At 43.1% G+C, this 13,855-nt stretch overlaps 8 non-coding genes across 8 annotated transcripts; all 8 read left to right on the top strand.

Moving 5' to 3' along the window:
• The first annotated feature begins 679 nt into the window (after window positions 1-679).
• Window positions 680-753, top strand: trnai-aau. Its single transcript has one exon. It is a non-coding gene; the product is annotated as a tRNA-Ile (tRNA).
• Window positions 754-1,954: 1,201 nt separating this feature from the next.
• Window positions 1,955-2,026, top strand: trnai-uau. Its single transcript has one exon. It is a non-coding gene; the product is annotated as a tRNA-Ile (tRNA).
• Window positions 2,027-4,886: 2,860 nt separating this feature from the next.
• Window positions 4,887-4,960, top strand: trnai-aau. Its single transcript has one exon. It is a non-coding gene; the product is annotated as a tRNA-Ile (tRNA).
• Window positions 4,961-6,429: 1,469 nt separating this feature from the next.
• Window positions 6,430-6,503, top strand: trnai-aau. The gene has a single exon. It is a non-coding gene; the product is annotated as a tRNA-Ile (tRNA).
• Window positions 6,504-7,573: 1,070 nt separating this feature from the next.
• On the top strand, window positions 7,574-7,647 carry trnai-aau. Its single transcript has one exon. It is a non-coding gene; the product is annotated as a tRNA-Ile (tRNA).
• Window positions 7,648-8,669: 1,022 nt separating this feature from the next.
• Window positions 8,670-8,744, top strand: trnai-aau. The gene has a single exon. It is a non-coding gene; the product is annotated as a tRNA-Ile (tRNA).
• A 1,013-nt stretch (window positions 8,745-9,757) lies between these two features.
• trnai-aau lies at window positions 9,758-9,831 on the top strand. Its single transcript has one exon. It is a non-coding gene; the product is annotated as a tRNA-Ile (tRNA).
• A 2,132-nt stretch (window positions 9,832-11,963) lies between these two features.
• Window positions 11,964-12,037, top strand: trnai-aau. Its single transcript has one exon. It is a non-coding gene; the product is annotated as a tRNA-Ile (tRNA).
• The last annotated feature ends 1,818 nt before the right edge of the window (window positions 12,038-13,855 follow it).

Below are 13,855 nucleotides of genomic sequence, written 5' to 3'. Positions count from 1 at the left end.
TCTTTCTGTCTTTCTCCACTATCTCTTTCTGTCTTACTCTCTCTCTTTACTGTCTTTCTCCACTCCTTACTCTCTTTCTCCACTCCCTTACTCTCTCTTTCTGTCTTTCTCCACTCCTTACTATCTCTTTCTGTCTTTCTCCACTCCTTACTCTCTGTCTGTCTTCTCCACTCCTGTCTTTTTCTCCACTCCTTACTCTCTCTTTCTCCACTCCTTTACTCTCTCTCTTTCTCCACTCCTTACTCTCTTTCTGTCTTTCTCCACTCCTTACTCATCTAACTCATACTCTCTCTTTCTGTCTTTCTCCACTCCTTACTCTCTCTCTGTCTTTCTCCACTCCCCTCACTCTCTCTTTCTGTCTTTCTCCACTCCTTACTCTCTCTTTTCTGTCTTTCTCCACTCATTACTCTCTCCTCTCTGTCTTTCTCCACTCCTTTCTCTCTCTTTCTGTCTTTTCTCCACTCCTTACTCTCTCTTCTGTCTTTCTCCACTCCTTACTCTCTCTTCTCTTTCTCCACTTTACTCTCTCTCTGTCTTTCTCCACTCCTACTCTCTTTATGTCTTTCTCCACTCCTTACTCTCTCTTTCTGTCTTTCTCCACTCCTTACTCTCTCTTTCTGTCTTTCTCCACTCCTTACTCACTCTTTCTGTCTCTAATCCGTAAAGTGAGCATTATCAAGGCTGGTTAGCTCAGTTGGTTAGAGCGACGTGCTAATAACGCGAAGGTCGCGTGTTTGATACCCGTACTGGCCAGGAGATTTTTTTAAAACTTTACTGTGTATGTCTACAGTGTCACATAACTCTATTGATTGGGGTCTACAATGTACATTTTAAATTAGTAGTATAACTCTCTCTCTCTGTCTTTCTCCACTCCTTACTCTCTCTTTCTGTCTTTCTCTCTCTCTGTTTTCTCCACTCACTACTCCACTCTACTTCTCTGTCTTTCTCCACTCCTTACTCTCTCTCTGTCTTTCTCCACTCATTACTCTCTCTTTCTGTCTTTCTCCACTCCTTACTCTCTCTTTCTGTCTTTCTCCACTCCTTACTCTGTCTTTCTCCACTCCTTACTCTCTCTTTCTGTCTTTCTCCACTCCTTGCTCTCTTTTCCACTCTCTCTTTCTCCACTCCTTACTCTCTTCTTTCACTCCTTACTCTCTCTTTCTGTCTTTCACTCCTTACTCTCTCTTTCTGTCTTTCTCCACTCCTTACTCTCTCTTGTCTTTCTCCACACTTACTCTCTCTCTGTCTTTCTCCACTCCTTACTCTGTTTTCTCCTTCTCCACTCTTAATCTCTCTCCCTGTCTTTCTCCACTCCTTACTCTCTCTTTCTGTCTTTCTCCACTACTCTTTCTGTCTTTCTCCACTACTCTCTTTCGGTCTTTCTCCACTCCTACTTACTCTTGCTCTCTTCTCCACTCCTTACTCTTCTCCACTCCTTACTCTCTCTTTCTGTCTTTCTCCACTCCTTACTATCTCTTTCTGTCTTTCTCACTCCTTACTCTCTCTCTGTCTTTCTCCACTCCTTACTTCTCTGTCTTTTCTCCACTCTCTCTTTTTCTGTCTTTCTCCACTCCTTACTCTCTCTCTGTCCTTCTCCACTCATTAATCTCTCTCCCTGTCTTTCCCACTCCTTACTCTCTCTTTCTGTCTTTCTCCACTCCTTACTCTCTCTTTTCTGTCTTTCTTTTACTCCACTCCTTACTCTCTTCTGTCTTTCTCCACTGTCTTTCTCCACTCTCTCTTTCCTCACTCCATACTCTCTTTTTCTCCCACTGTCTTTTCTCCACTCCTACTCTCTCTCTGTCTTTCTCCACTCCTTACTCTCTCTTTATGTCTTTCTCCACTCCTTACTCTCTCTCTCTGTCTTTCTCCACTCCTTACTCTCTCTCTTTCTGTCTTTCTCCACTCCTTACTCTCTCTTTCTGTCTGTAATCCGTAAAGTGAGCATTATCAAGGCTGGTTAGCTCAGTTGGTTAGAGCGTCGTGCTATGCGCGAAGTTTGTGGGTTCGATACCCGTACTGGCCAGGAGAATTTGTTTTTACTTTACTGTGTATGTCTACAGTGTCACATAACTCTATTGATTGGGGTCTACAATGTACATTTTAAATTAGTAGTATAAATCTCTCTGTCTTTCTCCACTCCTTACTCTTTTTTCTCTCTCTGTCTTTCTCCACTACTTACTCTGTCTTTCTCCACTCCTTACTCTCTCTCTCTGTCTTTCTCCACTCTTACTCTCTCTTTATGTCTTTCTCCACTCCTTACTCTCTCTTTCTGTCTTTCTCCACTCCTTACTCTCTCTTTCTGTCTTTCTCCACTCCTTACTCTCTCTTTCTGTCTTTCTCCACTCCTTACTCTCTCTTTCTGTCTTTCTCCCACTCCTTACTCTCTCTTTATGTCTTTCTCCACTCCTTACTCTCTCTTTATGTCTTTCTCCACTCCTTACTCTGTCTTTCTCCACTCCTTTACTCTCTCTTTCTCCACTCACTCTCTCTTCTCCACTCCTTACTCTCTCTTTCTGTCTTTCTCCACTCCTTACTCTCTCTTTCTGTCTTTCTCCACTCCTTACTCTCTCTCTGTCTTTCTCCACTCCTTACTCTTCTTTCTGTCTTTCTCCACTCCTTTACTCTCTTTCTGTCTTTCTCCACTCCTTACTCTCTCTTTTCTGTCTTTCTCCACTCCTCTCTCCTGTCTTTCTCCTTTACTCTCTCTTTCTGTCTTTCTCCACTCTCTCTCTCTTTCTGTCTTTCTCCACTCCTTACTCTCTTTTCTGTCTTTCTCCACTCCTTACTCTCTCTCTTTCTGTCTTTCTCCACTCCTTACTCTCTCTTTCTGTCCTTCTCCACTTTACTCTCTCTTGTCTTTCTCCACTCCTTACTCTCTCTTTCTGTCTTTCTCCACTCCTTACTCTCTCTTTCTGTCTTTCTCCACTCCTTACTCTCTCTTTCTGTCTTTCTCCACTCCTTACTCTCTCTCCTTCTGTCTTTCTCCACTCCTTACTCTCTCTCTCTTTCTCCACTCCTTACTCTCTCTTTCTGTCTTTCTCCACTCATACTATCTCTTTCTGTCTTTCTCCACTCCTTACTCTCTCTTTCTGTCTTTCTCCACTCCTTACTCTCTCTTCTGTCTTTCTCCACTCCTTACTCTCTCTTTCTGTCTTTCTCCACTCCTTACTCTCTCTCTGTCTTTCTCCACTCCTTACTCTGTCTTTCTCCACTCCTTACTCTCTCTTTCTGTCTTTCTCCACTCCTTACTCTCTCTCTCCAAATTGTGCTTACTGTCTTTCCTCACTCCTTACTCTCTCTTTCTGTCTCTACTCCTTACTCTCTTTCTGTCTTTCTCCACTCCTTACTCTCTCTCTCTCTGTCTTTCTCCACTCCTTACTCTCTTTTCTGTCTTTCTCCACTCCTTACTCTCTCTTTATGTCTTTCTCCACTCCTTACTCTCTCTTTCTGTCTTTCTCCACTCCTTACTCTCTCTTTCTGTCTTTCTCCACTCCTTACTCTCTCTTTCTGTCTCTAATCCGTAAAGTGAGCATTATCAAGGCTCCTTAGCTCAGTTGGTTAGAGCGTTCGTGCTAATAACGCGAAGGTCGTGTTTTCTACCCGTACTGGCCAGGAGATTTGTTTTTACTTTACTGTGTATGTCTACAGTGTCACATAACTCTATTGATTGGGGTCTACAATGTACATTTTAAATTAGTAGTATAACTCTCTCTCTCTGTCTTTCTCCACTCCTTACTCTCTCTTCTGTCTTTCTCCACTCCTTACTCTGTTTTCTCTCTCTGTCTTTCTCCACTCCTTACTCTGTCTTTCTCCACTCCTTACTCTCTCTTTCTGTCTTTCTCCACTCCTTACTCTCTCTTCTGTCTTTCTCCACTCTTAATCTTCTCCTCTTTCTCCACTCCTTACTCTCTCTTTCTGTCTTTCTCCACTCCTTACTCTCTTTTCTGTCTTTCTCCACTCCACTCTCTCTTTCTGTCTTTCTCCACTCCTTACTCTCTCTTTCTCCACTCTGTCTCTTTCTCCACTCTCTGGTCTACTCCACTCCTTACTTCTGTCTTTCTCCACTCCTTACTCTCTCTCTGTCTTTCTCCACTCCTTACTCTGTTTTCTGTCTTTCTCCACTCCACTTTCTCTGTCTTTCTCCACTCCTTACTCTCTCTTTCTGTCTTTCTCCACTCCTTACTCTCTCTTTCTGTCTTTCTCCACTCCTTAACTCTCTCTCTCTGTCTTTCTCCACTCCTTACTCTCTCTTTCTGTCTTTCTCCACTCCTTATCTCTGTCTTTCTCCACTCATTACTCTGTCTTTCTCCACTCCTTACTCTCTTTCTCCACTTTGTCTTTCTCCACTCCTTACTTTTTTCTCCTTCTCGCTCTCTGTCTTTCTCCACTCCTTACTCTCTCTTTCTGTCTTTCTCCACTCCTTACTCTCTTTTTCTGTCTTTCTCCACTCCTACTCTCTCTCTGTCTTTCTCCACTCCTTACTCTCTCTGTCTTTCTCCACTCCTTACTCTGTCTTTCTCCACTCATTACTCTCTCTTTCTTTCTCCACTCCTTACTCTCTCTTCTGTCTTTCTCCACTACTCTCTCTTTCTGTCTTTCTCCACTCCTTACTCTCTCTTTCTGTCTTTCTCCACTCCTTACTCTCTTTCTGTCTTTCTCCACTGTCTTTCTTTCCCACTCCTTACTCTCTTTCCTCACTCCATACTCTCTTTTCTCCACTCCTACTCTCTCTTCTGTCTTTCTCCACTCCTTACTCTCTCTTTCTGTCTTTCTCCACTCCTTACTCTCTCTTCTGTCTTTCTCCACTCCTTACTCTCTCTTCTGTCTTTCTCCACTCCTTACTCTCTCTTTCTGTCTGTAATCCGTAAAGTGAGCATTATCAAGGCCGGTTAGCTCAGTTGGTTAGAGCGTCGTGCTAATAACGCGAAGGTCGCGGGTTCGATACCCGTACTGGCCAGGAGAATTTGTTTTTACTTTACTGTGTATGTCTACAGTGTCACATAACTCTATTGATTGGGGTCTACAATGTACATTTTAAATTAGTAGTATAACTCTCTCTCTCTGTCTTTCTCCACTCCTTACTCTTTTTTCTCTCTCTGTCTTTCTCCACTACTTACTCTGTCTTTCTCTCCTCCTTACTCTCTCTTGTCTTTCTCCACTCCTTACTCTCTCTTTCTGTCTTTCTCCACTCCTTACTCTCTCTTTCTGTCTTTCTCCACTCCTACTCTCTCTTTCTGTCTTTCTCCACTCCTTACTCTCTCTTTCTGTCTTTCTCCACTCCTTACTCTCTCTTTCTCCACTCCTTACTCTCTTTCTCCACTCCTTCTCTCTTTCTCCACTCCTTACTCTCTCTTTCTGTCTTTCCCACTCCTTACTCTCTCTCTCTGTCTTTCTCCACTCCTTACTCTCTCTTTCTGTCTTTCTCCACTCCTTATCTCTCTCTGTCTTTCTCCACTCCTTTACTTTTCTCTCTCTGTCTTTCTCCACTCCTTACTCTGTCTTTCTCCACTCCTTACTCTCTCTGTCTTTCTCCACTATACTCTCTCTCTGTCTTTCTCCACTCCTTACTCTCTCTTTCTGTCCTTCTCCACTCCACTACTCTCTCTTTCTGTCTTTCTCCACTCCTTACTCTCTCTTTCTGTCTTTCTCCACTCCTTACTCTCTCTTTCTGTCTTTCTCCACTCCTTACTCTCTCTTTCTGTCTTTCTCCACTCCTTACTCTCTCTTTCTGTCTTTCTCCACTCCTTACTCTCTCTCTGTCTTTCTCCACTCCTTACTCTCTCTTTCTGTCTTTCTCCACTCCTTACTCTCTCTTTCTGTCTTTCTCCACTCCTTACTCTCTCTTTCTGTCTTTCTCCATAACTCTCTCTTTCTGTCTTTCTCCACTCCTTACTCTCTTTTCTCTCTTGTCTTTCTCCACTACTTACTCTGTCTTTCTCCACTCCTTACTCTCTCTTTCTTCTTTCTCCACTCCTTACTCTCTCTTTCTGTCTTTCTCCACTCTCTCTCTTTCTGTCTTTCTCCACTCCTTACTCTCTCTTTCTGTCTTTCTCCACTCCTTACTCTCTCTTTCTGTCTTTCTCCACTCCTTACTCTCTCTTTCTCCACTCCTTACTCTCTCTCTGTCTTTCTCCACTCCTTACTCTCTCTTTCTGTCTTTCTCCACTCCTTACTCTCTCTTTCTGTCTTTCTCCACTCCTTACTCTCTCTTTCTGTCTTTCTCCACTCCTTACTCTCTCTTTCTGTCTTTCTCCACTCCTTACTCTCTCTTTCTGTCTTTCTCCACTCCTTAATCTCTCTCTTTCTGTCTTTCTCCACTCCTTACTCTCTCTTTCTGTCTTTCTCCACTCCTTACTCTCTCTTTCTGTCTTTCTCCACTGCTTACTCTCTCTTTCTGTCTGTAATCCGTAAAGTGAGCATTATCAAGGCCGGTTAGCTCAGTTGGTTAGAGCGTTGTGCTAATAACGCGAAGGTCGCGGGTTCGATACCCGTACTGGCCAGGAGATTTTGTTTTTACTTTACTGTGTATGTCTACAGTGTCACATAACTCTATTGATTGGGGTCTACAATGTACATTTTAAATTAGTAGTATAACTCTCTCTCTCTGTCTTTCTCCACTCCTTACTCTGTTTTTCTCTCTCTGTCTTTCTCCACTACTTACTCTGTCTTTCTCCTCTCCTTACTCTCTCTCTCTGTCTTTCTCCACTCCTTACTCTCTCTTTCTGTCTTTCTCCACTCCTTACTCTCTCTTTCTGTCTTTCTCCACTCCTTACTCTCTCTTTCTCCACTCCTTACTCTCTCTTTCTGTCTTTCCCCACTCCTTACTCTCTCTCTCTGTCTTTCTCCACTCCTTACTCTCTCTTTCTGTCTTTCTCCACTCCTTACTCTCTCTCTGTCTTTCTCCACTCCTCACTCTGTTTTTCTCTCTCTGTCTTTCTCCACTACTTACTCTGTCTTTCTCCACTCCTTACTCTCTCTAGTAGTATAACTCTCTCTCTCTGTCTTTCTCCACTCCTTACTCTTTTTTTCTCTCTCTGTCTTTCTCCACTACTTACTCTGTCTTTCTCCACTCCTTACTCTCTCTTTCTGTCTTTCTCCACTCCTTACTCTCTCTTTCTGTCTTTCTCCACTCCTTACTCTCTCTTTCTGTCTTTCTCCACTCCTTACTCTCTCTTTCTGTCTTTCTCCACTCCTTACTCTCTCTTTCTGTCTTTCTCCACTCCTTACTCTCTCTCTTCTGTCTTTCTCCACTCCTTACTCTCTCTTTCTCCACTCCTTCTCCTTTCTCCACTCTCTTTCTGTCTTTCTCCACTCCTTACTCTCTCTTTCTGTCTTTCTCCACTCCTTACTCTCTCTCTCTGTCTTTCTCCACTCCTTACTCTCTCTTTCTGTCTTTCTCCACTCCTTACTCTCTCTTTCTGTCCTTCTCCACTCATTAATCTCTCTCCCTGTCTTTCTCCACTCCTTACTCTCTCTTTCTGTCTTTCTCCACTCCTTACTCTCTCTTTCTGTCTTTCTCCACTGCTTACTCTCTCTTTCTGTCTGTAATCCGTAAAGTGAGCATTATCAAGGCCGGTTAGCTCAGTTGGTTAGAGCGTCGTGCTAATAACGCGAAGGTCGCGGGTTCGATACCCGTACTGGCCAGGAGATTTTGTTTTTACTTTACTGTGTATGTCTACAGTGTCACATAACTCTATTGATTGGGGTCTACAATGTACATTTTAAATTAGTAGTATAACTCTCTCTCTCTGTCTTTCTCCACTACTTACTCTGTCTTTCTCCTCTCCTTACTCTCTCTCTCTGTCTTTCTCCACTCCTTACTCTCTCTTTCTGTCTTTCTCCACTCTTACTCTCTCTTTCTGTCTTTCTCCACTCCTTACTCTTCTTTCTCCACTCTCCACTCCCTTACTCTCTTTTCTGTCTTTCCCACTCCTTACTCTCTCTCTCTGTCTTTCTCCACTCCTTACTCTCTCTTTCTGTCTTTCTCCACTCCTTACTCTCTCTCTGTCTTTCTCCACTCCTCACTCTGTTTTCTCTCTCTGTCTTTCTCCACTACTTACTCTGTCTTTCTCCACTCCCACTCCTCTAGTAGTATAACTCTCTCTCTCTGTCTTTCTCCACTCCTTACTCTTTTTTCTCTCTGTCTTTCTCCACTACTTACTCTGTCTTTCTCCACTCCCTTACTCTCTCTTTCTGTCTTTCTCCACTCCTTACTCTCTCTTTCTGTCTTTCTCCACTCCTTACTCTCTCTTTCTGTCTTTCTCCACTCCTTACTTTTTCTCTCTTTCTGTCTTTCTCCACTCCTTACTCTCTCTTTCTGTCTTTCTCCACTCCTTACTCTCTCTTTCTCCCACTCCTTACTCTCTTTTTCTCCACTCCTTTCTCCACTCTTCTCTGTCTTTCTCCACTCCTTACTCTCTCTTTCTGTCTTTCTCCACTCCTTACTCTCTCTTTCTGTCTTTCTCCACTCCTTACTCTCTCTTTCTGTCTTTCTCCACTCCTTACTCTCTCTTTCTGTCCTTCTCCACTCATTAATCTCTCTCCCTGTCTTTCTCCACTCCTTACTCTCTCTTTCTGTCTTTCTCCACTCCTTACTCTCTCTTTCTGTCTTTCTCCACTGCTTACTCTCTCTTTCTGTCTGTAATCCGTAAAGTGAGCATTATCAAGGCCGGTTAGCTCAGTTGGTTAGAGCGTCGTGCTAATAATCGTGAAGGTCGCGGGTTCGATACCCGTACTGGCCAGGAGATTTTGTTTTTACTTTACTGTGTATGTCTACAGTGTCACATAACTCTATTGATTGGGGTCTACAATGTACATTTTAAATTAGTAGTATAACTCTCTCTCTCTGTCTTTCTCCACTCCTTACTCTGTTTTCTCTCTCTGTCTTTCTCCACTACTTACTCTGTCTTTCTCCACTCCTTACTCTCTTTCTGTCTTTCTCCACTCCTTACTCTCTCTTTCTGTCTTTCTCCACTCCTTACTCTCTCTTTCTGTCTTTCTCCACTCCTTACTCTCTCTTACTCTCTCTTTTCTGTCTTTCCCCACTCCTTACTCTCTCTTCTGTCTTTCTCCACTCCTTACTCTCTCTTTCTGTCCCTTACTCTCCTCTGTCTTTCTCCACTCCTCACTCTGTTTTTCTCTCTACTTTCTCCACTAATACTCTGTCTTTCTCCACTCCTTACTCTCTCTAGTAGTCTAACTCTCTCTCTCTGTCTTTCTCCACTCCTTACTCTTTTTTTCTCTCTCTGTCTTTCTCCACTACTTACTCTGTCTTTCTCCACTCCTTACTCTCTCTTTCTGTCTTTCTCCACTCCTTACTCTCTCTTTCTGTCTTTCTCCACTCCTTACTCTCTCTTTCTGTCTTTCTCCACTCCTTACTCTCTCTTCTGTCTTTCTCCACTCCTTACTCTCTCTTTCTGTCTTTCTCCACTCCTTACTCTCTCTTTCTCCACTCTTTCTCTCTTTCTCCTTACTCTCTCTTTCTGTCTTTCTCCACTCCTTACTCTCTCTTTCTGTCTTTCTCCACTCCTTACTCTCTCTCTCTGTCTTTCTCCACTCCTTACTCTCTCTTTCTGTCTTTCTCCACTCCTTACTCTCTCTTTCTGTCCTTCTCCACTCATTAATCTCTCTCCCTGTCTTTCTCCACTCCTTACTCTCTCTTTCTGTCTTTCTCCACTCCTTACTCTCTCTTTCTGTCTTTCTCCACTGCTTACTCTCTCTTTCTGTCTGTAATCCGTAAAGTGAGCATTATCAAGGCCGGTTAGCTCAGTTGGTTAGAGCGTCGTGCTAATAACGCGAAGGTCGCGGGTTCGATACCCGTACTGGCCAGGAGATTTTGTTTTTACTTTACTGTGTATGTCTACAGTGTCACATAACTCTATTGATTGGGGTCTACAATGTACATTTTAAATTAGTAGTATAACTCTCTCTCTCTGTCTTTCTCCACTCCTTACTCTGTTTTTCTCTCTCTGTCTTTCTCCACTACTTACTCTGTCTTTCTCCTCTCCTTACTCTCTCTCTGTCTTTCTCCACTCCTTACTCTCTCTTCTGTCTTTCTCCACTCCTTACTCTCTTTTCTGTCTTTCTCCACTCCTTACTCTCTCTTTCTTTCTCCACTCCTTACTCTCTCTTTCTGTCTTTCCCACTCCTTACTCTCTCTCTCTTTCTGTCTTTCTCCACTCCTTACTCTCTCTTTCTGTCTTTCTCCACTCCTTACTGTCTTTCTCCACTCCTCACTCTGTTTTCTCTCTCTGTCTTTCTCCACTACTTACTCTGTCTTTCTCCACTCCTTACTCTCTCTAGTCTATCTCCACTCCTCTCTCTCTCTGTCTTTCTCCACTCCTTACTCTCTCTTCTGTCTTTCTCCACTACCTTACTCTGTCTCTGTCTTTCTCCACTCCCTCACTTTTTTCTTACTCTCTCTTTCTGTCTTTCTCCACTCCTTACTCTCTCTTTCTGTCTTTCTCCACTCCTTACTCTCTCTTTCTGTCTTTCTCCACTCCTTACTCTCTCTTTCTGTCTTTCTCCACTTTACTCTCTCTTTCTGTCTTTCCTTACTCTCTTTCTGTCTTTCTCCACTCTGTCTCTTTTACTCTCCTTTCTCCACTCCTTACTCTCTCTTTCTGTCTTTCTCCACTCCTTACTCTCTCTTTCTGTCTTTCTCCACTCCTTACTCTCTCTCTTTTCTGTCTTTCTCCACTGCTTACTCTCTCTTTCTGTCTGTAATCCGTAAAGTGAGCATTATCAAGGCCGGTTAGCTCAGTTGGTTAGAGCTCTGCTAATAACGCGTCGCGGGTTCTACCCGTACTGGCCAGGAGATTTTGTTTTTACTTTACTGTGTATGTCTACAGTGTCACATAACTCTATTGATTGGGGTCTACAATGTACATTTTAAATTAGTAGTATAACTCTCTCTCTCTGTCTTTCTCCACTCCTTACTCTGTTTTTCTCTCTGTCTTTCTCCACTCCTTACTCTCTCTTTCTCCACTCATGTCTTACTCTCTCTCTGTCTTTCTCCACTCCTTACTCTCTCTTTCTGTCTTTCTCCACTCTCTCTCTTATGTCTTTCTCCACTCCTTACTCTCTTTTTCTGTCTTCTCCACTCCTTACTCTCTTTCTGTCTTTCTCCACTCCTTACTCTCTCTCTCTGTCTTTCTCCACTCCTTACTCTCTCTTTCTGTCTTTCTCCACTCCTTACTCTCTCTTTCTGTCTTTCTCCACTCCTTACTACTCCACTACTCTCTCTTTTATGTCTTTCTCCACTCCTTACTCTCTCTTTTCTCCACTCCTTACTCTCCTTACTCTCTTTCTGTCTTTCTCCACTCCTCACTCTGTTTTTCTCTCTGTCTTTCTCCACTACTTACTCTGTCTTTCTCCACTCCTTACTCTCTCTAGTAGTATAACTCTCTCTGTCTTTCTCCACTCCTTACTCTTTTTTCTCTCTTGTCTTTCTCCACTACTTACTCTGTCTTTCTCCACTCCTTACTCTCTCTTTCTGTCTTTCTCCACTCCTTACTCTCTCTTTCTGTCTTTCTCCACTCCTTACTCTCTCTTTCTGTCTTTCTCCACTCCTTACTCTCTCTTTCTGTCTTTCTCCACTCCTTACTCTCTCTTTCTGTCTTTCTCCACTCCTTACTCTCTCTTTCTCCACTCCTTACTCTCTCTTTCTCCACTCCTTACTCTCTCTTTCTGTCTTTCTCCACTCCTTACTCTCTCTTTCTGTCTTTCTCCACTCCTTACTCTCTCTCTCTGTCTTTCTCCACTCCTTACTCTCTCTTTCTGTCTTTCTCCACTCCTTACTCTCTCTTTCTGTCCTTCTCCACTCATTAATCTCTCTCCCTGTCTTTCTCCACTCCTTACTCTCTCTTTCTGTCTTTCTCCACTCCTTACTCTCTCTTTCTGTCTTTCTCCACTGCTTACTCTCTCTTTCTGTCTGTAATCCGTAAAGTGAGCATTATCAAGGCCTGTTAGCTCAGTTGGTTAGAGCGTTGTGCTAATAACGCGAAGGTCGTGGGTTTGATACCCGTACTGGCCAGGAGATTTTGTTTTTACTTTACTGTGTATGTCTACAGTGTCACATAACTCTATTGATTGGGGTCTACAATGTACATTTTAAATTAGTAGTATAACTCTCTCTCTCTGTCTTTCTCCACTCCTTACTCTGTTTTTCTCTCTCTGTCTTTCTCCACTACTTACTCTGTCTTTCTCCACTCCTTACTCTCTCTTTCTGTCTTTCTCCACTCCTTACTCTCTCTTTCTGTCTTTCTCCACTCCTTACTCTCTCTTTCTGTCTTTCTCCACTCCTTACTCTCTCTTTCTGTCTTTCTCCACTCCTTACTCTCTCTTTCTGTCTTTCTCCACTCCTTACTCTGTTTTTTCTGTCTTTCTCCACTACTTACTCTGTCTTTCTCCACTCCTTACTCTCTCTTTTCTCCACTCCTTACTCTCTCTTTCTGTCTTTCTCCACTCCTTACTCTCTCTCTCTGTCTTTCTCCACTCCTTACTCTCTCTTTCTGTCTTTCTCCACTCCTTACTCTCTCTTTCTGTCTTTCCCCACTCCTTACTCTCTTTTTCTCCACTCCTTACTCTCTCTTTCTCCACTCCTTACTCTCTCTTTCTGTCTTTCTCCACTCCTTACTCTCTCTTTCTGTCTTTCTCCACTCCTTACTCTCTCTCTCTGTCTTTCTCCACTCCTTACTCTCTCTTTCTGTCTTTCCCCACTCCTTACTCTCTTTTTCTCCACTTCTCTCTTTCTCCACTCCTTACTCTCTCTTTATGTCTTTCTCCACTCCTTACTCTCTCTTTCTGTCTTTCTCCACTCCTTACTCTCTCTTTCTGTCTTTCTCCACTCCTTACTCTCTCTTTCTGTCTTTCTCCACTCCTTACTCTCTCTTTCTCCACTCCTTGCTCTCTCTTTCTCCACTCCTTACTCTCTCTTTCTCCACTCCTTACTCTCTCTTTCTGTCTTTCTCCACTCCTTACTATCTCTTTCTGTCTTTCTCCACTCCTTACTCTCTCTCTGTCTTTCTCCACTTTACTCTCTCTTTCTGTCTTTCTCCACTCCTTACTCTCTTTCTGTCCTTCTCCACTCATTAATCTCTCCCCTGTCTTTCTCCACTCCTTACTCTCTCTTTCTGTCTTTCTCCACTCCTTACTCTCTCTTTCTGTCTTTCTCCACTCTTACTCTCTCTTTCTGTCTTTCTCCACTCTACTCTCTTTCTGTCTTTCTCCACTCCTTACTCTCTTTTACTCCTCCTTCTTCTCTTTCTCCACTCCTTACTCTCTCTTTCTCCACTCCTTACTCTCTCTTTCTGTCCCCACTCCTTACTCTCTCTCTGTCTTTCTCCACTCCTTACTCTCTCTTTCTGTCTTTCTCCACTCCTTACTCTCTTTCTCCTCTCTGTCTTTCTCCACTCCTTACTCTCTCTTTCCTTTCTCCACTCCTTACTCTCTCTTTATGTCTTTCTCCACTCCTTACTCTCTCTTTCTGTCTTTCTCTCCTTACTCTCTCTTTCTGTCTTTCTCCACTTTTACTCTCTCTTTCTGTCTGTAATCCGTAAAGTGAGCATTATCAAGTCCGGTTAGCTCAGTTGGTTAGGCGTCGTGCTAATAACTCTTTGATACCCGTACTGGCCAGGATTTTGTTTTACTTTACTGTGTATGTCTACAGTGTCACATAACTCTATTGATTGGGGTCTACAATGTACATTTTAAATTAGTAGTATAACTCTCTCTCTCTGTCTTTCTCCACTCCTTACTCTCTCTTTCTGTCTTTCTCCACTCTTACTCTTTTTCTGTCTTTCCCCACTCCTTACTCTCTTTTTCTCCACTCCTTACTCTCTCTTTCTCCACT

Source organism: Oncorhynchus gorbuscha, unplaced genomic scaffold (assembly GCF_021184085.1).
Source record: "Oncorhynchus gorbuscha isolate QuinsamMale2020 ecotype Even-year unplaced genomic scaffold, OgorEven_v1.0 Un_scaffold_4695, whole genome shotgun sequence".
Classification (NCBI taxonomy): domain Eukaryota; kingdom Metazoa; phylum Chordata; class Actinopteri; order Salmoniformes; family Salmonidae; genus Oncorhynchus; species Oncorhynchus gorbuscha.
Note: the sequence above shows the minus strand (reverse complement) of the source record. Positions and strands in the feature narration are given on the sequence as shown.